General features: G+C 69.4%; 9 non-coding genes across 9 annotated transcripts; all 9 read left to right on the top strand.

Moving 5' to 3' along the window:
- Nucleotides 1–1438: 1438 nt before the first annotated feature.
- LOC138847968 (5S ribosomal RNA) lies at nt 1439–1557 on the top strand. The gene has a single exon (XR_011385840.1). It is a non-coding gene; the product is annotated as a 5S ribosomal RNA (ribosomal RNA).
- Nucleotides 1558–3893: 2336 nt separating this feature from the next.
- On the top strand, nt 3894–4012 carry LOC138847969 (5S ribosomal RNA). The gene has a single exon (XR_011385841.1). It is a non-coding gene; the product is annotated as a 5S ribosomal RNA (ribosomal RNA).
- A 2373-nt stretch (nt 4013–6385) lies between these two features.
- On the top strand, nt 6386–6504 carry LOC138847970 (5S ribosomal RNA). The gene has a single exon (XR_011385842.1). It is a non-coding gene; the product is annotated as a 5S ribosomal RNA (ribosomal RNA).
- A 2340-nt stretch (nt 6505–8844) lies between these two features.
- LOC138847971 (5S ribosomal RNA) lies at nt 8845–8963 on the top strand. Its single transcript, XR_011385843.1, has one exon. It is a non-coding gene; the product is annotated as a 5S ribosomal RNA (ribosomal RNA).
- Nucleotides 8964–11297: 2334 nt separating this feature from the next.
- On the top strand, nt 11298–11416 carry LOC138847972 (5S ribosomal RNA). The gene has a single exon (XR_011385844.1). It is a non-coding gene; the product is annotated as a 5S ribosomal RNA (ribosomal RNA).
- Nucleotides 11417–13821: 2405 nt separating this feature from the next.
- LOC138847973 (5S ribosomal RNA) lies at nt 13822–13940 on the top strand. Its single transcript, XR_011385845.1, has one exon. It is a non-coding gene; the product is annotated as a 5S ribosomal RNA (ribosomal RNA).
- Nucleotides 13941–16288: 2348 nt separating this feature from the next.
- On the top strand, nt 16289–16407 carry LOC138847974 (5S ribosomal RNA). Its single transcript, XR_011385846.1, has one exon. It is a non-coding gene; the product is annotated as a 5S ribosomal RNA (ribosomal RNA).
- Nucleotides 16408–18748: 2341 nt separating this feature from the next.
- On the top strand, nt 18749–18867 carry LOC138847976 (5S ribosomal RNA). The gene has a single exon (XR_011385848.1). It is a non-coding gene; the product is annotated as a 5S ribosomal RNA (ribosomal RNA).
- Nucleotides 18868–21184: 2317 nt separating this feature from the next.
- On the top strand, nt 21185–21302 carry LOC138847965 (5S ribosomal RNA). Its single transcript, XR_011385837.1, has one exon. It is a non-coding gene; the product is annotated as a 5S ribosomal RNA (ribosomal RNA).
- The last annotated feature ends 1138 nt before the right edge of the window (nt 21303–22440 follow it).

A 22440-nucleotide genomic window follows, 5' to 3' on the forward strand; every position in this document is an offset into this window, starting at 1 on the left:
ACAGCCTGTGGTCTCTGTGGGGAGCAACTCGGATTGGACTGAGTTACTGGAATTAAGACTTATTCTATGCATCTGCTCTCCCACAATATGGCGCTGGGAGAGGAGAAAAAGAAAACAGCTTCTATGCAGCTGCCTCTTGCCAACTTGAGTGATGACCTCCAGGAGCTGATCCTGCTCCTGATTGGAGGAGAGCAGCGTACTTGGCGTGTGGGCAGCCGAGTTGGGATTGGCGGAAGAGGACTATAAAGGAGGAGAGAGACAACATGCACCAGGAACATCTAAGGGGAACACCTGTGCAGCCCCCGAGAGAGCCGGCCGGCCGGCCGGCGGTGTGCCGCTCCCCCGCGGAAGTGGGGAATGTGGCAGGGGGAACCGCCCTTCCACGGAGGTGGAAGGGACGGTAGCCAACCCGGGAAGAACCAGCAGCAAACCCGGGGAGGGCCGAGCAGACGAAAGAACAGCGCAGGGTCCTGTGTCGTTCCTCCATGAAGAGGGGGAGCGACAGTCTCGAACTGGCTGCCGGGCTGGAGGGTGCGGGTCGCGCTGAAGCGCCCCACCCTCCCGTGAGGGAACGGGCGCTGAGGACGGAAATCCCTCTGTGCCACGAAGGGTGTCGGGGTGTGCGACTGTGTGCCCCTTGTGTAGGCGTGTGTGTGTGTGTGTGTGTGTGTGTGTGAGTGCCCACGCGAGCGTGCGGCGGGGGTGATTCCGTGCGCTGCCGCCCTCCTTCCCGACCTGCTGCCCCACTTGGGCCCCCGTGACCGAGCGGGGACAAGGGTCCCCAGGCCCTCAGCTGTCCTCGCGGCGTGGGAGTGTGTGGAGGCGCGGCGGCCGTGCCGGGGGAGGGCGGGCGACCTGTGCGTCAGCGGTGGGGGGGCTGCTGGCGGCCGGGTAGGAGGGAAGGCCCGGGCCGCGGTGGTGTGGGGCGCCGAACCCCCTGGTGCCGGGACCCGCGAGCCGCGGGGCGCAGCCCTGGGCAGGCGTGGAGGCTGCCGGGCACGGCTGGCGTGTGGCTGGGCGATGGCGGCAGGCAGGGGATCCGGCCTAGAAAGAGAGAGTAGGAGTTCCCTGTGGCCAGCGGCAGCCGGAGGAGGTTGGCTCCCCTTGGCTTGGCGGCAGCGTGCCGACTGGGCGCCCGGTGCTGCAGGTCCTGGGCTGGGCAGGCGGAGGGCTGGAGTTCGGGCACTGGTGCAGGGCTAGGCGGAGGGCGGCTGAGGAGGAGGGGGGGGGAGGAGGAGAAGAGAAGAGAAGAGAAAAGAGGGAGGAGGCGGAGGAGAAGCGGCAGCGGGAGCGGGAGCGGGAATGGGAATGGGAATGGGAATGGGAGTGAGAGCGGGGAGCGGGCAGGAGGAGGAGGAGGAGGAGGCGGCGGCGGCGGCGGCGGCGGCGGCGGCTGTGCGGGCGCGCACTCAAGAGGGGCCTGGAGGCAGCCTCTGGCGTCTACGGCCATACCACCCTGAACGCGCCCGATCTCGTCTGATCTCGGAAGCTAAGCAGGGTCGGGCCTGGTTAGTACTTGGATGGGAGACCGCCTGGGAATACCGGGTGCTGTAGGCTTTTGCCCCGCGGCACCCTCCCCTTTTGCTCGCCTTTGGCTGGCTGCCTAGCCACGCCCCCATCCGCCAGCCCGCACGCCGGGACCCCTGCGACCCCCAACGCAGCTCCAGCAGGGGGCAGAAGCCCGACCCCTCCACCTGGCAGCCCCAGCCCGCCCGCGCCTCGGGCCTGGGCCTGGGCCTGGGCCTGGGCACGGGCACGGGCACGGGCACGGGCACGGGCACGGGCGGGCCGGCCAGCTGTCCCCGGCTGCCGCAGCCCCACCGCCAACCCCGGGGCCCACCCCGGGACACAGGCCACGCCCCGCGCCATCCAGCGCGCCCCCTCCAACCCCAAACCAGCGACTCACCGCCCGCCAGGGCGCTCCCCTGCCGGCCGCCCCAACCCCGCAGCCCGCCGCACCAGCAGCTCCCGGCACCTGCACTCCCACCGCCCCTCCCGGGCTCCTGTCTCCCAGGGAGCCCAATGACTGTGACCACGACCACGACCACGACCACCGCCCGAAGACGACGCCAGGGCGCGGTTGCCCACCACTCAGGGCCCGGTGCCTCGCGCAGCCCAACCCGCGGGCCCTCTGCGCCACCTGGCCGTGCGGCGGCCACGCGCCACAGCCGCGGAAGCCCTCCAGAGCGCAAAGGAGGGACCCCACACCAAGCCTCGCAGGCAATACAGGCACCCTCTCCCTCTGTCTCTGACTTACACCAACACCTACACGTCTCTCTCTCTTTCTCTCTCTCTCTCTGTCTCTCTCTCCTCTCTCTGTCCCCCTCTCCCCCATCAGCCCTGACTCACACAGCATCCAAACGGGGCACCCTTTTGGCAGGCCAGGCAGAGACCCGCGGCCACAGGCTGCGTGCCCACAGGACCTCCCCGGGACAGAGGGTCCGTGGCAGGCAGGCAGCACACAGCCTGTGGTCTCTGTGGGGAGCAACTCGGATTGGACTGAGTTACTGGAATTAAGACTTATTCTATGCATCTGCTCTCCCACAATATGGCGCTGGGAGAGGAGAAAACAGCTTCTATGCAGCTGCCTCTTGCCAACTTGAGTGATGACCTCCAGGAGCTGATCCTGCTCCTGATTGGAGGAGAGCAGCGTACTTGGCGTGTGGGCAGCCGAGTTGGGATTGGCGGAAGAGGACTATAAAGGAGGAGAGAGACAACATGCACCAGGAACATCTAAGGGGAACACCTGTGCAGCCCCCGAGAGAGCCGGCCGGCCGGCCGGCGGTGTGCCGCTCCCCCGCGGAAGTGGGGAATGTGGCAGGGGGAACCGCCCTTCCACGGAGGTGGAAGGGACGGTAGCCAACCCGGGAAGAACCAGCAGCAAACCCGGGGAGGGCCGAGCAGACGAAAGAACAGCGCAGGGTCCTGTGTCGTTCCTCCATGAAGAGGGGGAGCGACAGTCTCGAACTGGCTGCCGGGCTGGAGGGTGCGGGTCGCGCTGAAGCGCCCCACCCTCCCGTGAGGGAACGGGCGCTGAGGACGGAAATCCCTCTGTGCCACGAAGGGTGTCGGGGTGTGCGACTGTGTGCCCCTTGTGTAGGCGTGTGTGTGTGTGTGTGTGTGTGTGTGTGAGTGCCCACGCGAGCGTGCGGCGGGGGTGATTCCGTGCGCTGCCGCCCTCCTTCCCGACCTGCTGCCCCACTTGGGCCCCCGTGACCGAGCGGGGACAAGGGTCCCCAGGCCCTCAGCTGTCCTCGCGGCGTGGGAGTGTGTGGAGGCGCGGCGGCCGTGCCGGGGGAGGGCGGGCGACCTGTGCGTCAGCGGTGGGGGGGCTGCTGGCGGCCGGGTAGGAGGGAAGGCCCGGGCCGCGGTGGTGTGGGGCGCCGAACCCCCTGGTGCCGGGACCCGCGAGCCGCGGGGCGCAGCCCTGGGCAGGCGTGGAGGCTGCCGGGCACGGCTGGCGTGTGGCTGGGCGATGGCGGCAGGCAGGGGATCCGGCCTAGAAAGAGAGAGTAGGAGTTCCCTGTGGCCAGCGGCAGCCGGAGGAGGTTGGCTCCCCTTGGCTTGGCGGCAGCGTGCCGACTGGGCGCCCGGTGCTGCAGGTCCTGGGCTGGGCAGGCGGAGGGCTGGAGTTCGGGCACTGGTGCAGGGCTAGGCGGAGGGCGGCTGAGGAGGAGGGGGGGGGAGGAGGAGAAGAGAAGAGAAGAGAAAAGAGGGAGGAGGCGGAGGAGAAGCGGCAGCGGGAGCGGGAGCGGGAATGGGAATGGGAATGGGAATGGGAGTGAGAGCGGGGAGCGGGCAGGAGGAGGAGGAGGAGGCGGCGGCGGCGGCGGCGGCGGCGGCGGCGGCTGTGCGGGCGCGCACTCAAGAGGGGCCTGGAGGCAGCCTCTGGCGTCTACGGCCATACCACCCTGAACGCGCCCGATCTCGTCTGATCTCGGAAGCTAAGCAGGGTCGGGCCTGGTTAGTACTTGGATGGGAGACCGCCTGGGAATACCGGGTGCTGTAGGCTTTTGCCCCGCGGCACCCTCCCCTTTTGCTCGCCTTTGGCTGGCTGCCTAGCCACGCCCCCATCCGCCAGCCCGCACGCCGGGACCCCTGCGACCCCCAACGCAGCTCCAGCAGGGGGCAGAAGCCCGACCCCTCCACCTGGCAGCCCCAGCCCGCCCGCGCCTCGGGCCTGGGCCTGGGCCTGGGCCTGGGCACGGGCACGGGCACGGGCACGGGCACGGGCGGGCCGGCCAGCTGTCCCCGGCTGCCGCAGCCCCACCGCCAACCCCGGGGCCCACCCCGGGACACAGGCCACGCCCCGCGCCATCCAGCGCGCCCCCTCCAACCCCAAACCAGCGACTCACCGCCCGCCAGGGCGCTCCCCTGCCGGCCGCCCCAACCCCGCAGCCCGCCGCACCAGCAGCTCCCGGCACCTGCACTCCCACCGCCCCTCCCGGGCTCCTGTCTCCCAGGGAGCCCAATGACTGTGACCACGACCACGACCACGACCACCGCCCGAAGACGACGCCAGGGCGCGGTTGCCCACCACTCAGGGCCCGGTGCCTCGCGCAGCCCAACCCGCGGGCCCTCTGCGCCACCTGGCCGTGCGGCGGCCACGCGCCACAGCCGCGGAAGCCCTCCAGAGCGCAAAGGAGGGACCCCACACCAAGCCTCGCAGGCAATACAGGCACCCTCTCCCTCTGTCTCTGACTTACACCAACACCTACACGTCTCTCTCTCTTTCTCTCTCTCTCTCTGTCTCTCTCTCCTCTCTCTGTCCCCCTCTCCCCCATCAGCCCTGACTCACACAGCATCCAAACGGGGCACCCTTTTGGCAGGCCAGGCAGAGACCCGCGGCCACAGGCTGCGTGCCCACAGGACCTCCCCGGGACAGAGGGTCCGTGGCAGGCAGGCAGCACACAGCCTGTGGTCTCTGTGGGGAGCAACTCGGATTGGACTGAGTTACTGGAATTAAGACTTATTCTATGCATCTGCTCTCCCACAATATGGCGCTGGGAGAGGAGAAAACAGCTTCTATGCAGCTGCCTCTTGCCAACTTGAGTGATGACCTCCAGGAGCTGATCCTGCTCCTGATTGGAGGAGAGCAGCGTACTTGGCGTGTGGGCAGCCGAGTTGGGATTGGCGGAAGAGGACTATAAAGGAGGAGAGAGACAACATGCACCAGGAACATCTAAGGGGAACACCTGTGCAGCCCCCGAGAGAGCCGGCCGGCCGGCCGGCGGTGTGCCGCTCCCCCGCGGAAGTGGGGAATGTGGCAGGGGGAACCGCCCTTCCACGGAGGTGGAAGGGACGGTAGCCAACCCGGGAAGAACCAGCAGCAAACCCGGGGAGGGCCGAGCAGACGAAAGAACAGCGCAGGGTCCTGTGTCGTTCCTCCATGAAGAGGGGGAGCGACAGTCTCGAACTGGCTGCCGGGCTGGAGGGTGCGGGTCGCGCTGAAGCGCCCCACCCTCCCGTGAGGGAACGGGCGCTGAGGACGGAAATCCCTCTGTGCCACGAAGGGTGTCGGGGTGTGCGACTGTGTGCCCCTTGTGTAGGCGTGTGTGTGTGTGTGTGTGTGTGTGTGAGTGCCCACGCGAGCGTGCGGCGGGGGTGATTCCGTGCGCTGCCGCCCTCCTTCCCGACCTGCTGCCCCACTTGGGCCCCCGTGACCGAGCGGGGACAAGGGTCCCCAGGCCCTCAGCTGTCCTCGCGGCGTGGGAGTGTGTGGAGGCGCGGCGGCCGTGCCGGGGGAGGGCGGGCGACCTGTGCGTCAGCGGTGGGGGGGCTGCTGGCGGCCGGGTAGGAGGGAAGGCCCGGGCCGCGGTGGTGTGGGGCGCCGAACCCCCTGGTGCCGGGACCCGCGAGCCGCGGGGCGCAGCCCTGGGCAGGCGTGGAGGCTGCCGGGCACGGCTGGCGTGTGGCTGGGCGATGGCGGCAGGCAGGGGATCCGGCCTAGAAAGAGAGAGTAGGAGTTCCCTGTGGCCAGCGGCAGCCGGAGGAGGTTGGCTCCCCTTGGCTTGGCGGCAGCGTGCCGACTGGGCGCCCGGTGCTGCAGGTCCTGGGCTGGGCAGGCGGAGGGCTGGAGTTCGGGCACTGGTGCAGGGCTAGGCGGAGGGCGGCTGAGGAGGAGGGGGGGGGAGGAGGAGAAGAGAAGAGAAGAGAAAAGAGGGAGGAGGCGGAGGAGAAGCGGCAGCGGGAGCGGGAGCGGGAGTGGGAATGGGAATGGGAATGGGAATGGGAATGGGAATGGGAGTGAGAGCGGGGAGCGGGCAGGAGGAGGAGGAGGAGGAGGCGGCGGCGGCGGAGGCGGCGGCGGCGGCGGCGGCGGCGGCGGCGGCGGCGGCGGCTGTGCGTGCGCGCACTCAAGGGGGGCCTGGAGGCGGCCTCTGGCGTCTACGGCCATACCACCCTGAACGCGCCCGATCTCGTCTGATCTCGGAAGCTAAGCAGGGTCGGGCCTGGTTAGTACTTGGATGGGAGACCGCCTGGGAATACCGGGTGCTGTAGGCTTTTGCCCCGCGGCACCCTCCCCTTTTGCTCGCCTTTGGCTGGCTGCCTAGCCACGCCCCCATCCGCCAGCCCGCACGCCGGGACCCCTGCGACCCCCAACGCAGCTCCAGCAGGGGGCAGAAGCCCGACCCCTCCACCTGGCAGCCCCAGCCCGCCCGCGCCTCGGGCCTGGGCCTGGGCACGGGCACGGGCACGGGCACGGGCACGGGCGGGCCGGCCAGCTGTCCCCGGCTGCCGCAGCCCCACCGCCAACCCCGGGGCCCACCCCGGGACACAGGCCACGCCCCGCGCCATCCAGCGCGCCCCCTCCAACCCCAAACCAGCGACTCACCGCCCGCCAGGGCGCTCCCCTGCCGGCCGCCCCAACCCCGCAGCCCGCCGCACCAGCAGCTCCCGGCACCTGCACTCCCACCGCCCCTCCCGGGCTCCTGTCTCCCAGGGAGCCCAATGACTGTGACCACGACCACGACCACGACCACCGCCCGAAGACGACGCCAGGGCGCGGTTGCCCACCACTCAGGGCCCGGTGCCTCGCGCAGCCCAACCCGCGGGCCCTCTGCGCCACCTGGCCGTGCGGCGGCCACGCGCCACAGCCGCGGAAGCCCTCCAGAGCGCAAAGGAGGGACCCCACACCAAGCCTCGCAGGCAATACAGGCACCCTCTCCCTCTGTCTCTGACTTACACCAACACCTACACGTCTCTCTCTCTCTCTCTCTCTCTCTCTGTCTCTCTCTCCTCTCTCTGTCCCCCTCTCCCCCATCAGCCCTGACTCACACAGCATCCAAACGGGGCACCCTTTTGGCAGGCCAGGCAGAGACCCGCGGCCACAGGCTGCGTGCCCACAGGACCTCCCCGGGACAGAGGGTCCGTGGCAGGCAGGCAGCACACAGCCTGTGGTCTCTGTGGGGAGCAACTCGGATTGGACTGAGTTACTGGAATTAAGACTTATTCTATGCATCTGCTCTCCCACAATATGGCGCTGGGAGAGGAGAAAACAGCTTCTATGCAGCTGCCTCTTGCCAACTTGAGTGATGACCTCCAGGAGCTGATCCTGCTCCTGATTGGAGGAGAGCAGCGTACTTGGCGTGTGGGCAGCCGAGTTGGGATTGGCGGAAGAGGACTATAAAGGAGGAGAGAGACAACATGCACCAGGAACATCTAAGGGGAACACCTGTGCAGCCCCCGAGAGAGCCGGCCGGCCGGCCGGCGGTGTGCCGCTCCCCCGCGGAAGTGGGGAATGTGGCAGGGGGAACCGCCCTTCCACGGAGGTGGAAGGGACGGTAGCCAACCCGGGAAGAACCAGCAGCAAACCCGGGGAGGGCCGAGCAGACGAAAGAACAGCGCAGGGTCCTGTGTCGTTCCTCCATGAAGAGGGGGAGCGACAGTCTCGAACTGGCTGCCGGGCTGGAGGGTGCGGGTCGCGCTGAAGCGCCCCACCCTCCCGTGAGGGAACGGGCGCTGAGGACGGAAATCCCTCTGTGCCACGAAGGGTGTCGGGGTGTGCGACTGTGTGCCCCTTGTGTAGGCGTGTGTGTGTGTGTGTGTGTGTGTGTGAGTGCCCACGCGAGCGTGCGGCGGGGGTGATTCCGTGCGCTGCCGCCCTCCTTCCCGACCTGCTGCCCCACTTGGGCCCCCGTGACCGAGCGGGGACAAGGGTCCCCAGGCCCTCAGCTGTCCTCGCGGCGTGGGAGTGTGTGGAGGCGCGGCGGCCGTGCCGGGGGAGGGCGGGCGACCTGTGCGTCAGCGGTGGGGGGGCTGCTGGCGGCCGGGTAGGAGGGAAGGCCCGGGCCGCGGTGGTGTGGGGCGCCGAACCCCCTGGTGCCGGGACCCGCGAGCCGCGGGGCGCAGCCCTGGGCAGGCGTGGAGGCTGCCGGGCACGGCTGGCGTGTGGCTGGGCGATGGCGGCAGGCAGGGGATCCGGCCTAGAAAGAGAGAGTAGGAGTTCCCTGTGGCCAGCGGCAGCCGGAGGAGGTTGGCTCCCCTTGGCTTGGCGGCAGCGTGCCGACTGGGCGCCCGGTGCTGCAGGTCCTGGGCTGGGCAGGCGGAGGGCTGGAGTTCGGGCACTGGTGCAGGGCTAGGCGGAGGGCGGCTGAGGAGGAGGGGGGGGGAGGAGGAGAAGAGAAGAGAAGAGAAAAGAGGGAGGAGGCGGAGGAGAAGCGGCAGCGGGAGCGGGAGCGGGAGTGGGAATGGGAATGGGAATGGGAATGGGAATGGGAGTGAGAGCGGGGAGCGGGCAGGAGGAGGAGGAGGAGGAGGCGGCGGCGGCGGAGGCGGCGGCGGCGGCGGCGGCGGCGGCTGTGCGTGCGCGCACTCAAGGGGGGCCTGGAGGCGGCCTCTGGCGTCTACGGCCATACCACCCTGAACGCGCCCGATCTCGTCTGATCTCGGAAGCTAAGCAGGGTCGGGCCTGGTTAGTACTTGGATGGGAGACCGCCTGGGAATACCGGGTGCTGTAGGCTTTTGCCCCGCGGCACCCTCCCCTTTTGCTCGCCTTTGGCTGGCTGCCTAGCCACGCCCCCATCCGCCAGCCCGCACGCCGGGACCCCTGCGACCCCCAACGCAGCTCCAGCAGGGGGCAGAAGCCCGACCCCTCCACCTGGCAGCCCCAGCCCGCCCGCGCCTCGGGCCTGGGCCTGGGCCTGGGCCTGGGCACGGGCACGGGCACGGGCACGGGCACGGGCACGGGCGGGCCGGCCAGCTGTCCCCGGCTGCCGCAGCCCCACCGCCAACCCCGGGGCCCACCCCGGGACACAGGCCACGCCCCGCGCCATCCAGCGCGCCCCCTCCAACCCCAAACCAGCGACTCACCGCCCGCCAGGGCGCTCCCCTGCCGGCCGCCCCAACCCCGCAGCCCGCCGCACCAGCAGCTCCCGGCACCTGCACTCCCACCGCCCCTCCCGGGCTCCTGTCTCCCAGGGAGCCCAATGACTGTGACCACGACCACGACCACGACCACCGCCCGAAGACGACGCCAGGGCGCGGTTGCCCACCACTCAGGGCCCGGTGCCTCGCGCAGCCCAACCCGCGGGCCCTCTGCGCCACCTGGCCGTGCGGCGGCCACGCGCCACAGCCGCGGAAGCCCTCCAGAGCGCAAAGGAGGGACCCCACACCAAGCCTCGCAGGCAATACAGGCACCCTCTCCCTCTGTCTCTGACTTACACCAACACCTACACGTCTCTCTCTCTTTCTCTCTCTCTCTCTGTCTCTCTCTCCTCTCTCTGTCCCCCTCTCCCCCATCAGCCCTGACTCACACAGCATCCAAACGGGGCACCCTTTTGGCAGGCCAGGCAGAGACCCGCGGCCACAGGCTGCGTGCCCACAGGACCTCCCCGGGACAGAGGGTCCGTGGCAGGCAGGCAGCACACAGCCTGTGGTCTCTGTGGGGAGCAACTCGGATTGGACTGAGTTACTGGAATTAAGACTTATTCTATGCATCTGCTCTCCCACAATATGGCGCTGGGAGAGGAGAAAACAGCTTCTATGCAGCTGCCTCTTGCCAACTTGAGTGATGACCTCCAGGAGCTGATCCTGCTCCTGATTGGAGGAGAGCAGCGTACTTGGCGTGTGGGCAGCCGAGTTGGGATTGGCGGAAGAGGACTATAAAGGAGGAGAGAGACAACATGCACCAGGAACATCTAAGGGGAACACCTGTGCAGCCCCCGAGAGAGCCGGCCGGCCGGCCGGCGGTGTGCCGCTCCCCCGCGGAAGTGGGGAATGTGGCAGGGGGAACCGCCCTTCCACGGAGGTGGAAGGGACGGTAGCCAACCCGGGAAGAACCAGCAGCAAACCCGGGGAGGGCCGAGCAGACGAAAGAACAGCGCAGGGTCCTGTGTCGTTCCTCCATGAAGAGGGGGAGCGACAGTCTCGAACTGGCTGCCGGGCTGGAGGGTGCGGGTCGCGCTGAAGCGCCCCACCCTCCCGTGAGGGAACGGGCGCTGAGGACGGAAATCCCTCTGTGCCACGAAGGGTGTCGGGGTGTGCGACTGTGTGCCCCTTGTGTAGGCGTGTGTGTGTGTGTGTGTGTGTGTGTGAGTGCCCACGCGAGCGTGCGGCGGGGGTGATTCCGTGCGCTGCCGCCCTCCTTCCCGACCTGCTGCCCCACTTGGGCCCCCGTGACCGAGCGGGGACAAGGGTCCCCAGGCCCTCAGCTGTCCTCGCGGCGTGGGAGTGTGTGGAGGCGCGGCGGCCGTGCCGGGGGAGGGCGGGCGACCTGTGCGTCAGCGGTGGGGGGGCTGCTGGCGGCCGGGTAGGAGGGAAGGCCCGGGCCGCGGTGGTGTGGGGCGCCGAACCCCCTGGTGCCGGGACCCGCGAGCCGCGGGGCGCAGCCCTGGGCAGGCGTGGAGGCTGCCGGGCACGGCTGGCGTGTGGCTGGGCGATGGCGGCAGGCAGGGGATCCGGCCTAGAAAGAGAGAGTAGGAGTTCCCTGTGGCCAGCGGCAGCCGGAGGAGGTTGGCTCCCCTTGGCTTGGCGGCAGCGTGCCGACTGGGCGCCCGGTGCTGCAGGTCCTGGGCTGGGCAGGCGGAGGGCTGGAGTTCGGGCACTGGTGCAGGGCTAGGCGGAGGGCGGCTGAGGAGGAGGGGGGGGGAGGAGGAGAAGAGAAGAGAAGAGAAAAGAGGGAGGAGGCGGAGGAGAAGCGGCAGCGGGAGCGGGAGCGGGAATGGGAATGGGAATGGGAATGGGAGTGAGAGCGGGGAGCGGGCAGGAGGAGGAGGAGGAGGCGGCGGCGGCGGCGGCGGCGGCGGCGGCGGCTGTGCGGGCGCGCACTCAAGAGGGGCCTGGAGGCAGCCTCTGGCGTCTACGGCCATACCACCCTGAACGCGCCCGATCTCGTCTGATCTCGGAAGCTAAGCAGGGTCGGGCCTGGTTAGTACTTGGATGGGAGACCGCCTGGGAATACCGGGTGCTGTAGGCTTTTGCCCCGCGGCACCCTCCCCTTTTGCTCGCCTTTGGCTGGCTGCCTAGCCACGCCCCCATCCGCCAGCCCGCACGCCGGGACCCCTGCGACCCCCAACGCAGCTCCAGCAGGGGGCAGAAGCCCGACCCCTCCACCTGGCAGCCCCAGCCCGCCCGCGCCTCGGGCCTGGGCCTGGGCCTGGGCCTGGGCACGGGCACGGGCACGGGCACGGGCACGGGCACGGGCACGGGCACGGGCACGGGCGGGCCGGCCAGCTGTCCCCGGCTGCCGCAGCCCCACCGCCAACCCCGGGGCCCACCCCGGGACACAGGCCACGCCCCGCGCCATCCAGCGCGCCCCCTCCAACCCCAAACCAGCGACTCACCGCCCGCCAGGGCGCTCCCCTGCCGGCCGCCCCAACCCCGCAGCCCGCCGCACCAGCAGCTCCCGGCACCTGCACTCCCACCGCCCCTCCCGGGCTCCTGTCTCCCAGGGAGCCCAATGACTGTGACCACGACCACGACCACGACCACCGCCCGAAGACGACGCCAGGGCGCGGTTGCCCACCACTCAGGGCCCGGTGCCTCGCGCAGCCCAACCCGCGGGCCCTCTGCGCCACCTGGCCGTGCGGCGGCCACGCGCCACAGCCGCGGAAGCCCTCCAGAGCGCAAAGGAGGGACCCCACACCAAGCCTCGCAGGCAATACAGGCACCCTCTCCCTCTGTCTCTGACTTACACCAACACCTACACGTCTCTCTCTCTTTCTCTCTCTCTCTCTGTCTCTCTCTCCTCTCTCTGTCCCCCTCTCCCCCATCAGCCCTGACTCACACAGCATCCAAACGGGGCACCCTTTTGGCAGGCCAGGCAGAGACCCGCGGCCACAGGCTGCGTGCCCACAGGACCTCCCCGGGACAGAGGGTCCGTGGCAGGCAGGCAGCACACAGCCTGTGGTCTCTGTGGGGAGCAACTCGGATTGGACTGAGTTACTGGAATTAAGACTTATTCTATGCATCTGCTCTCCCACAATATGGCGCTGGGAGAGGAGAAAACAGCTTCTATGCAGCTGCCTCTTGCCAACTTGAGTGATGACCTCCAGGAGCTGATCCTGCTCCTGATTGGAGGAGAGCAGCGTACTTGGCGTGTGGGCAGCCGAGTTGGGATTGGCGGAAGAGGACTATAAAGGAGGAGAGAGACAACATGCACCAGGAACATCTAAGGGGAACACCTGTGCAGCCCCCGAGAGAGCCGGCCGGCCGGCCGGCGGTGTGCCGCTCCCCCGCGGAAGTGGGGAATGTGGCAGGGGGAACCGCCCTTCCACGGAGGTGGAAGGGACGGTAGCCAACCCGGGAAGAACCAGCAGCAAACCCGGGGAGGGCCGAGCAGACGAAAGAACAGCGCAGGGTCCTGTGTCGTTCCTCCATGAAGAGGGGGAGCGACAGTCTCGAACTGGCTGCCGGGCTGGAGGGTGCGGGTCGCGCTGAAGCGCCCCACCCTCCCGTGAGGGAACGGGCGCTGAGGACGGAAATCCCTCTGTGCCACGAAGGGTGTCGGGGTGTGCGACTGTGTGCCCCTTGTGTAGGCGTGTGTGTGTGTGTGTGTGTGTGTGTGTGAGTGCCCACGCGAGCGTGCGGCGGGGGTGATTCCGTGCGCTGCCGCCCTCCTTCCCGACCTGCTGCCCCACTTGGGCCCCCGTGACCGAGCGGGGACAAGGGTCCCCAGGCCCTCAGCTGTCCTCGCGGCGTGGGAGTGTGTGGAGGCGCGGCGGCCGTGCCGGGGGAGGGCGGGCGACCTGTGCGTCAGCGGTGGGGGGGCTGCTGGCGGCCGGGTAGGAGGGAAGGCCCGGGCCGCGGTGGTGTGGGGCGCCGAACCCCCTGGTGCCGGGACCCGCGAGCCGCGGGGCGCAGCCCTGGGCAGGCGTGGAGGCTGCCGGGCACGGCTGGCGTGTGGCTGGGCGATGGCGGCAGGCAGGGGATCCGGCCTAGAAAGAGAGAGTAGGAGTTCCCTGTGGCCAGCGGCAGCCGGAGGAGGTTGGCTCCCCTTGGCTTGGCGGCAGCGTGCCGACTGGGCGCCCGGTGCTGCAGGTCCTGGGCTGGGCAGGCGGAGGGCTGGAGTTCGGGCACTGGTGCAGGGCTAGGCGGAGGGCGGCTGAGGAGGAGGGGGGGGGAGGAGGAGAAGAGAAGAGAAGAGAAAAGAGGGAGGAGGCGGAGGAGAAGCGGCAGCGGGAGCGGGAGCGGGAGTGGGAATGGGAATGGGAATGGGAATGGGAATGGGAATGGGAGTGAGAGCGGGGAGCGGGCAGGAGGAGGAGGAGGAGGAGGCGGCGGCGGCGGAGGCGGCGGCGGCGGCGGCGGCGGCGGCGGCGGCGGCGGCGGCGGCGGCTGTGCGTGCGCGCACTCAAGGGGGGCCTGGAGGCGGCCTCTGGCGTCTACGGCCATACCACCCTGAACGCGCCCGATCTCGTCTGATCTCGGAAGCTAAGCAGGGTCGGGCCTGGTTAGTACTTGGATGGGAGACCGCCTGGGAATACCGGGTGCTGTAGGCTTTTGCCCCGCGGCACCCTCCCCTTTTGCTCGCCTTTGGCTGGCTGCCTAGCCACGCCCCCATCCGCCAGCCCGCACGCCGGGACCCCTGCGACCCCCAACGCAGCTCCAGCAGGGGGCAGAAGCCCGACCCCTCCACCTGGCAGCCCCAGCCCGCCCGCGCCTCGGGCCTGGGCCTGGGCACGGGCACGGGCACGGGCACGGGCACGGGCGGGCCGGCCAGCTGTCCCCGGCTGCCGCAGCCCCACCGCCAACCCCGGGGCCCACCCCGGGACACAGGCCACGCCCCGCGCCATCCAGCGCGCCCCCTCCAACCCCAAACCAGCGACTCACCGCCCGCCAGGGCGCTCCCCTGCCGGCCGCCCCAACCCCGCAGCCCGCCGCACCAGCAGCTCCCGGCACCTGCACTCCCACCGCCCCTCCCGGGCTCCTGTCTCCCAGGGAGCCCAATGACTGTGACCACGACCACGACCACGACCACCGCCCGAAGACGACGCCAGGGCGCGGTTGCCCACCACTCAGGGCCCGGTGCCTCGCGCAGCCCAACCCGCGGGCCCTCTGCGCCACCTGGCCGTGCGGCGGCCACGCGCCACAGCCGCGGAAGCCCTCCAGAGCGCAAAGGAGGGACCCCACACCAAGCCTCGCAGGCAATACAGGCACCCTCTCCCTCTGTCTCTGACTTACACCAACACCTACACGTCTCTCTCTCTCTCTCTCTCTCTCTCTGTCTCTCTCTCCTCTCTCTGTCCCCCTCTCCCCCATCAGCCCTGACTCACACAGCATCCAAACGGGGCACCCTTTTGGCAGGCCAGGCAGAGACCCGCGGCCACAGGCTGCGTGCCCACAGGACCTCCCCGGGACAGAGGGTCCGTGGCAGGCAGGCAGCACACAGCCTGTGGTCTCTGTGGGGAGCAACTCGGATTGGACTGAGTTACTGGAATTAAGACTTATTCTATGCATCTGCTCTCCCACAATATGGCGCTGGGAGAGGAGAAAACAGCTTCTATGCAGCTGCCTCTTGCCAACTTGAGTGATGACCTCCAGGAGCTGATCCTGCTCCTGATTGGAGGAGAGCAGCGTACTTGGCGTGTGGGCAGCCGAGTTGGGATTGGCGGAAGAGGACTATAAAGGAGGAGAGAGACAACATGCACCAGGAACATCTAAGGGGAACACCTGTGCAGCCCCCGAGAGAGCCGGCCGGCCGGCCGGCGGTGTGCCGCTCCCCCGCGGAAGTGGGGAATGTGGCAGGGGGAACCGCCCTTCCACGGAGGTGGAAGGGACGGTAGCCAACCCGGGAAGAACCAGCAGCAAACCCGGGGAGGGCCGAGCAGACGAAAGAACAGCGCAGGGTCCTGTGTCGTTCCTCCATGAAGAGGGGGAGCGACAGTCTCGAACTGGCTGCCGGGCTGGAGGGTGCGGGTCGCGCTGAAGCGCCCCACCCTCCCGTGAGGGAACGGGCGCTGAGGACGGAAATCCCTCTGTGCCACGAAGGGTGTCGGGGTGTGCGACTGTGTGCCCCTTGTGTAGGCGTGTGTGTGTGTGTGTGTGTGTGTGTGTGAGTGCCCACGCGAGCGTGCGGCGGGGGTGATTCCGTGCGCTGCCGCCCTCCTTCCCGACCTGCTGCCCCACTTGGGCCCCCGTGACCGAGCGGGGACAAGGGTCCCCAGGCCCTCAGCTGTCCTCGCGGCGTGGGAGTGTGTGGAGGCGCGGCGGCCGTGCCGGGGGAGGGCGGGCGACCTGTGCGTCAGCGGTGGGGGGGCTGCTGGCGGCCGGGTAGGAGGGAAGGCCCGGGCCGCGGTGGTGTGGGGCGCCGAACCCCCTGGTGCCGGGACCCGCGAGCCGCGGGGCGCAGCCCTGGGCAGGCGTGGAGGCTGCCGGGCACGGCTGGCGTGTGGCTGGGCGATGGCGGCAGGCAGGGGATCCGGCCTAGAAAGAGAGAGTAGGAGTTCCCTGTGGCCAGCGGCAGCCGGAGGAGGTTGGCTCCCCTTGGCTTGGCGGCAGCGTGCCGACTGGGCGCCCGGTGCTGCAGGTCCTGGGCTGGGCAGGCGGAGGGCTGGAGTTCGGGCACTGGTGCAGGGCTAGGCGGAGGGCGGCTGAGGAGGAGGGGGGGGGAGGAGGAGAAGAGAAGAGAAGAGAAAAGAGGGAGGAGGCGGAGGAGAAGCGGCAGCGGGAGCGGGAGCGGGAGTGGGAATGGGAATGGGAATGGGAATGGGAATGGGAATGGGAGTGAGAGCGGGGAGCGGGCAGGAGGAGGAGGAGGAGGAGGCGGCGGCGGCGGAGGCGGCGGCGGCGGCGGCGGCGGCGGCTGTGCGTGCGCGCACTCAAGGGGGGCCTGGAGGCGGCCTCTGGCGTCTACGGCCATACCACCCTGAACGCGCCCGATCTCGTCTGATCTCGGAAGCTAAGCAGGGTCGGGCCTGGTTAGTACTTGGATGGGAGACCGCCTGGGAATACCGGGTGCTGTAGGCTTTTGCCCCGCGGCACCCTCCCCTTTTGCTCGCCTTTGGCTGGCTGCCTAGCCACGCCCCCATCCGCCAGCCCGCACGCCGGGACCCCTGCGACCCCCAACGCAGCTCCAGCAGGGGGCAGAAGCCCGACCCCTCCACCTGGCAGCCCCAGCCCGCCCGCGCCTCGGGCCTGGGCCTGGGCCTGGGCCTGGGCACGGGCACGGGCACGGGCACGGGCACGGGCACGGGCGGGCCGGCCAGCTGTCCCCGGCTGCCGCAGCCCCACCGCCAACCCCGGGGCCCACCCCGGGACACAGGCCACGCCCCGCGCCATCCAGCGCGCCCCCTCCAACCCCAAACCAGCGACTCACCGCCCGCCAGGGCGCTCCCCTGCCGGCCGCCCCAACCCCGCAGCCCGCCGCACCAGCAGCTCCCGGCACCTGCACTCCCACCGCCCCTCCCGGGCTCCTGTCTCCCAGGGAGCCCAATGACTGTGACCACGACCACGACCACGACCACCGCCCGAAGACGACGCCAGGGCGCGGTTGCCCACCACTCAGGGCCCGGTGCCTCGCGCAGCCCAACCCGCGGGCCCTCTGCGCCACCTGGCCGTGCGGCGGCCACGCGCCACAGCCGCGGAAGCCCTCCAGAGCGCAAAGGAGGGACCCCACACCAAGCCTCGCAGGCAATACAGGCACCCTCTCCCTCTGTCTCTGACTTACACCAACACCTACACGTCTCTCTCTCTTTCTCTCTCTCTCTCTGTCTCTCTCTCCTCTCTCTGTCCCCCTCTCCCCCATCAGCCCTGACTCACACAGCATCCAAACGGGGCACCCTTTTGGCAGGCCAGGCAGAGACCCGCGGCCACAGGCTGCGTGCCCACAGGACCTCCCCGGGACAGAGGGTCCGTGGCAGGCAGGCAGCACACAGCCTGTGGTCTCTGTGGGGAGCAACTCGGATTGGACTGAGTTACTGGAATTAAGACTTATTCTATGCATCTGCTCTCCCACAATATGGCGCTGGGAGAGGAGAAAACAGCTTCTATGCAGCTGCCTCTTGCCAACTTGAGTGATGACCTCCAGGAGCTGATCCTGCTCCTGATTGGAGGAGAGCAGCGTACTTGGCGTGTGGGCAGCCGAGTTGGGATTGGCGGAAGAGGACTATAAAGGAGGAGAGAGACAACATGCACCAGGAACATCTAAGGGGAACACCTGTGCAGCCCCCGAGAGAGCCGGCCGGCCGGCCGGCGGTGTGCCGCTCCCCCGCGGAAGTGGGGAATGTGGCAGGGGGAACCGCCCTTCCACGGAGGTGGAAGGGACGGTAGCCAACCCGGGAAGAACCAGCAGCAAACCCGGGGAGGGCCGAGCAGACGAAAGAACAGCGCAGGGTCCTGTGTCGTTCCTCCATGAAGAGGGGGAGCGACAGTCTCGAACTGGCTGCCGGGCTGGAGGGTGCGGGTCGCGCTGAAGCGCCCCACCCTCCCGTGAGGGAACGGGCGCTGAGGACGGAAATCCCTCTGTGCCACGAAGGGTGTCGGGGTGTGCGACTGTGTGCCCCTTGTGTAGGCGTGTGTGTGTGTGTGTGTGTGTGTGTGTGAGTGCCCACGCGAGCGTGCGGCGGGGGTGATTCCGTGCGCTGCCGCCCTCCTTCCCGACCTGCTGCCCCACTTGGGCCCCCGTGACCGAGCGGGGACAAGGGTCCCCAGGCCCTCAGCTGTCCTCGCGGCGTGGGAGTGTGTGGAGGCGCGGCGGCCGTGCCGGGGGAGGGCGGGCGACCTGTGCGTCAGCGGTGGGGGGGCTGCTGGCGGCCGGGTAGGAGGGAAGGCCCGGGCCGCGGTGGTGTGGGGCGCCGAACCCCCTGGTGCCGGGACCCGCGAGCCGCGGGGCGCAGCCCTGGGCAGGCGTGGAGGCTGCCGGGCACGGCTGGCGTGTGGCTGGGCGATGGCGGCAGGCAGGGGATCCGGCCTAGAAAGAGAGAGTAGGAGTTCCCTGTGGCCAGCGGCAGCCGGAGGAGGTTGGCTCCCCTTGGCTTGGCGGCAGCGTGCCGACTGGGCGCCCGGTGCTGCACTGCAGGTCCTGGGCTGGGCAGGCGGAGGGCTGGAGTTCGGGCACTGGTGCAGGGCTAGGCGGAGGGCGGCTGAGGAGGAGGGGGGGGGAGGAGGAGAAGAGAAGAGAAGAGAAAAGAGGGAGGAGGCGGAGGAGAAGCGGCAGCGGGAGCGGGAGCGGGAATGGGAATGGGAATGGGAATGGGAGTGAGAGCGGGGAGCGGGCAGGAGGAGGAGGAGGAGGAGGAGGCGGCGGCGGCGGCGGCGGCGGCGGCTGTGCGGGCGCGCACTCAAGAGGGGCCTGGAGGCGGCCTCTGGCGTCTACGGCCATACCACCCTGAACGCGCCCGATCTCGTCTGATCTCGGAAGCTAAGCAGGGTCGGGCCTGGTTAGTACTTGGATGGGAGACCGCCTGGGAATACCGGGTGCTGTAGGCTTTTGCCCCGCGGCACCCTCCCCTTTTGCTCGCCTTTGGCTGGCTGCCTAGCCACGCCCCCATCCGCCAGCCCGCACGCCGGGACCCCTGCGACCCCCAACGCAGCTCCAGCAGGGGGCAGAAGCCCGACCCCTCCACCTGGCAGCCCCAGCCCGCCCGCGCCTCGGGCCTGGGCCTGGGCACGGGCACGGGCACGGGCACGGGCGGGCCGGCCAGCTGTCCCCGGCTGCCGCAGCCCCACCGCCAACCCCGGGGCCCACCCCGGGACACAGGCCACGCCCCGCGCCATCCAGCGCGCCCCCTCCAACCCCAAACCAGCGACTCACCGCCCGCCAGGGCGCTCCCCTGCCGGCCGCCCCAACCCCGCAGCCCGCCGCACCAGCAGCTCCCGGCACCTGCACTCCCACCGCCCCTCCCGGGCTCCTGTCTCCCAGGGAGCCCAATGACTGTGACCACGACCACGACCACGACCACCGCCCGAAGACGACGCCAGGGCGCGGTTGCCCACCACTCAGGGCCCGGTGCCTCGCGCAGCCCAACCCGCGGGCCCTCTGCGCCACCTGGCCGTGCGGCGGCCACGCGCCACAGCCGCGGAAGCCCTCCAGAGCGCAAAGGAGGGACCCCACACCAAGCCTCGCAGGCAATACAGGCACCCTCTCCCTCTGTCTCTGACTTACACCAACACCTACACGTCTCTCTCTCTTTCTCTCTCTCTCTCTGTCTCTCTCTCCTCTCTCTGTCCCCCTCTCCCCCATCAGCCCTGACTCACACAGCATCCAAACGGGGCACCCTTTTGGCAGGCCAGGCAGAGACCCGCGGCCACAGGCTGCGTGCCCACAGGACCTCCCCGGGACAGAGGGTCCGTGGCAGGCAGGCAGCACACAGCCTGTGGTCTCTGTGGGGAGCAACTCGGATTGGACTGAGTTACTGGAATTAAGACTTATTCTATGCATCTGCTCTCCCACAATATGGCGCTGGGAGAGGAGAAAACAGCTTCTATGCAGCTGCCTCTTGCCAACTTGAGTGATGACCTCCAGGAGCTGATCCTGCTCCTGATTGGAGGAGAGCAGCGTACTTGGCGTGTGGGCAGCCGAGTTGGGATTGGCGGAAGAGGACTATAAAGGAGGAGAGAGACAACATGCACCAGGAACATCTAAGGGGAACACCTGTGCAGCCCCCGAGAGAGCCGGCCGGCCGGCCGGCGGTGTGCCGCTCCCCCGCGGAAGTGGGGAATGTGGCAGGGGGAACCGCCCTTCCACGGAGGTGGAAGGGACGGTAGCCAACCCGGGAAGAACCAGCAGCAAACCCGGGGAGGGCCGAGCAGACGAAAGAACAGCGCAGGGTCCTGTGTCGTTCCTCCATGAAGAGGGGGAGCGACAGTCTCGAACTGGCTGCCGGGCTGGAGGGTGCGGGTCGCGCTGAAGCGCCCCACCCTCCCGTGAGGGAACGGGCGCTGAGGACGGAAATCCCTCTGTGCCACGAAGGGTGTCGGGGTGTGCGACTGTGTGCCCCTTGTGTAGGCGTGTGTGTGTGTGTGTGTGTGTGTGTGTGAGTGCCCACGCGAGCGTGCGGCGGGGGTGATTCCGTGCGCTGCCGCCCTCCTTCCCGACCTGCTGCCCCACTTGGGCCCCCGTGACCGAGCGGGGACAAGGGTCCCCAGGCCCTCAGCTGTCCTCGCGGCGTGGGAGTGTGTGGAGGCGCGGCGGCCGTGCCGGGGGAGGGCGGGCGACCTGTGCGTCAGCGGTGGGGGGGCTGCTGGCGGCCGGGTAGGAGGGAAGGCCCGGGCCGCGGTGGTGTGGGGCGCCGAACCCCCTGGTGCCGGGACCCGCGAGCCGCGGGGCGCAGCCCTGGGCAGGCGTGGAGGCTGCCGGGCACGGCTGGCGTGTGGCTGGGCGATGGCGGCAGGCAGGGGATCCGGCCTAGAAAGAGAGAGTAGGAGTTCCCTGTGGCCAGCGGCAGCCGGAGGAGGTTGGCTCCCCTTGGCTTGGCGGCAGCGTGCCGACTGGGCGCCCGGTGCTGCACTGCAGGTCCTGGGCTGGGCAGGCGGAGGGCTGGAGTTCGGGCACTGGTGCAGGGCTAGGCGGAGGGCGGCTGAGGAGGAGGGGGGGGGAGGAGGAGAAGAGAAGAGAAGAGAAAAGAGGGAGGAGGCGGAGGAGAAGCGGCAGCGGGAGCGGGAGCGGGAATGGGAATGGGAATGGGAATGGGAGTGAGAGCGGGGAGCGGGCAGGAGGAGGAGGAGGAGGAGGAGGCGGCGGCGGCGGCGGCGGCGGCGGCTGTGCGGGCGCGCACTCAAGAGGGGCCTGGAGGCGGCCTCTGGCGTCTACGGCCATACCACCCTGAACGCGCCCGATCTCGTCTGATCTCGGAAGCTAAGCAGGGTGGGCCTGGTTAGTACTTGGATGGGAGACCGCCTGGGAATACCGGGTGCTGTAGGCTTTTGCCCCGCGGCACCCTCCCCTTTTGCTCGCCTTTGGCTGGCTGCCTAGCCACGCCCCCATCCGCCAGCCCGCACGCCGGGACCCCTGCGACCCCCAACGCAGCTCCAGCAGGGGGCAGAAGCCCGACCCCTCCACCTGGCAGCCCCAGCCCGCCCGCGCCTCGGGCCTGGGCCTGGGCCTGGGCCTGGGCACGGGCACGGGCACGGGCACGGGCACGGGCACGGGCGGGCCGGCCAGCTGTCCCCGGCTGCCGCAGCCCCACCGCCAACCCCGGGGCCCACCCCGGGACACAGGCCACGCCCCGCGCCATCCAGCGCGCCCCCTCCAACCCCAAACCAGCGACTCACCGCCCGCCAGGGCGCTCCCCTGCCGGCCGCCCCAACCCCGCAGCCCGCCGCACCAGCAGCTCCCGGCACCTGCACTCCCACCGCCCCTCCCGGGCTCCTGTCTCCCAGGGAGCCCAATGACTGTGACCACGACCACGACCACGACCACCGCCCGAAGACGACGCCAGGGCGCGGTTGCCCACCACTCAGGGCCCGGTGCCTCGCGCAGCCCAACCCGCGGGCCCTCTGCGCCACCTGGCCGTGCGGCGGCCACGCGCCACAGCCGCGGAAGCCCTCCAGAGCGCAAAGGAGGGACCCCACACCAAGCCTCGCAGGCAATACAGGCACCCTCTCCCTCTGTCTCTGACTTACACCAACACCTACACGTCTCTCTCTCTTTCTCTCTCTCTCTCTGTCTCTCTCTCCTCTCTCTGTCCCCCTCTCCCCCATCAGCCCTGACTCACACAGCATCCAAACGGGGCACCCTTTTGGCAGGCCAGGCAGAGACCCGCGGCCACAGGCTGCGTGCCCACAGGACCTCCCCGGGACAGAGGGTCCGTGGCAGGCAGGCAGCACACAGCCTGTGGTCTCTGTGGGGAGCAACTCGGATTGGACTGAGTTACTGGAATTAAGACTTATTCTATGCATCTGCTCTCCCACAATATGGCGCTGGGAGAGGAGAAAACAGCTTCTATGCAGCTGCCTCTTGCCAACTTGAGTGATGACCTCCAGGAGCTGATCCTGCTCCTGATTGGAGGAGAGCAGCGTACTTGGCGTGTGGGCAGCCGAGTTGGGATTGGCGGAAGAGGA

Source organism: Oryctolagus cuniculus, unplaced genomic scaffold (genome assembly GCF_964237555.1).
Source record: "Oryctolagus cuniculus unplaced genomic scaffold, mOryCun1.1 SCAFFOLD_136, whole genome shotgun sequence".
NCBI lineage: Eukaryota > Metazoa > Chordata > Mammalia > Lagomorpha > Leporidae > Oryctolagus > Oryctolagus cuniculus.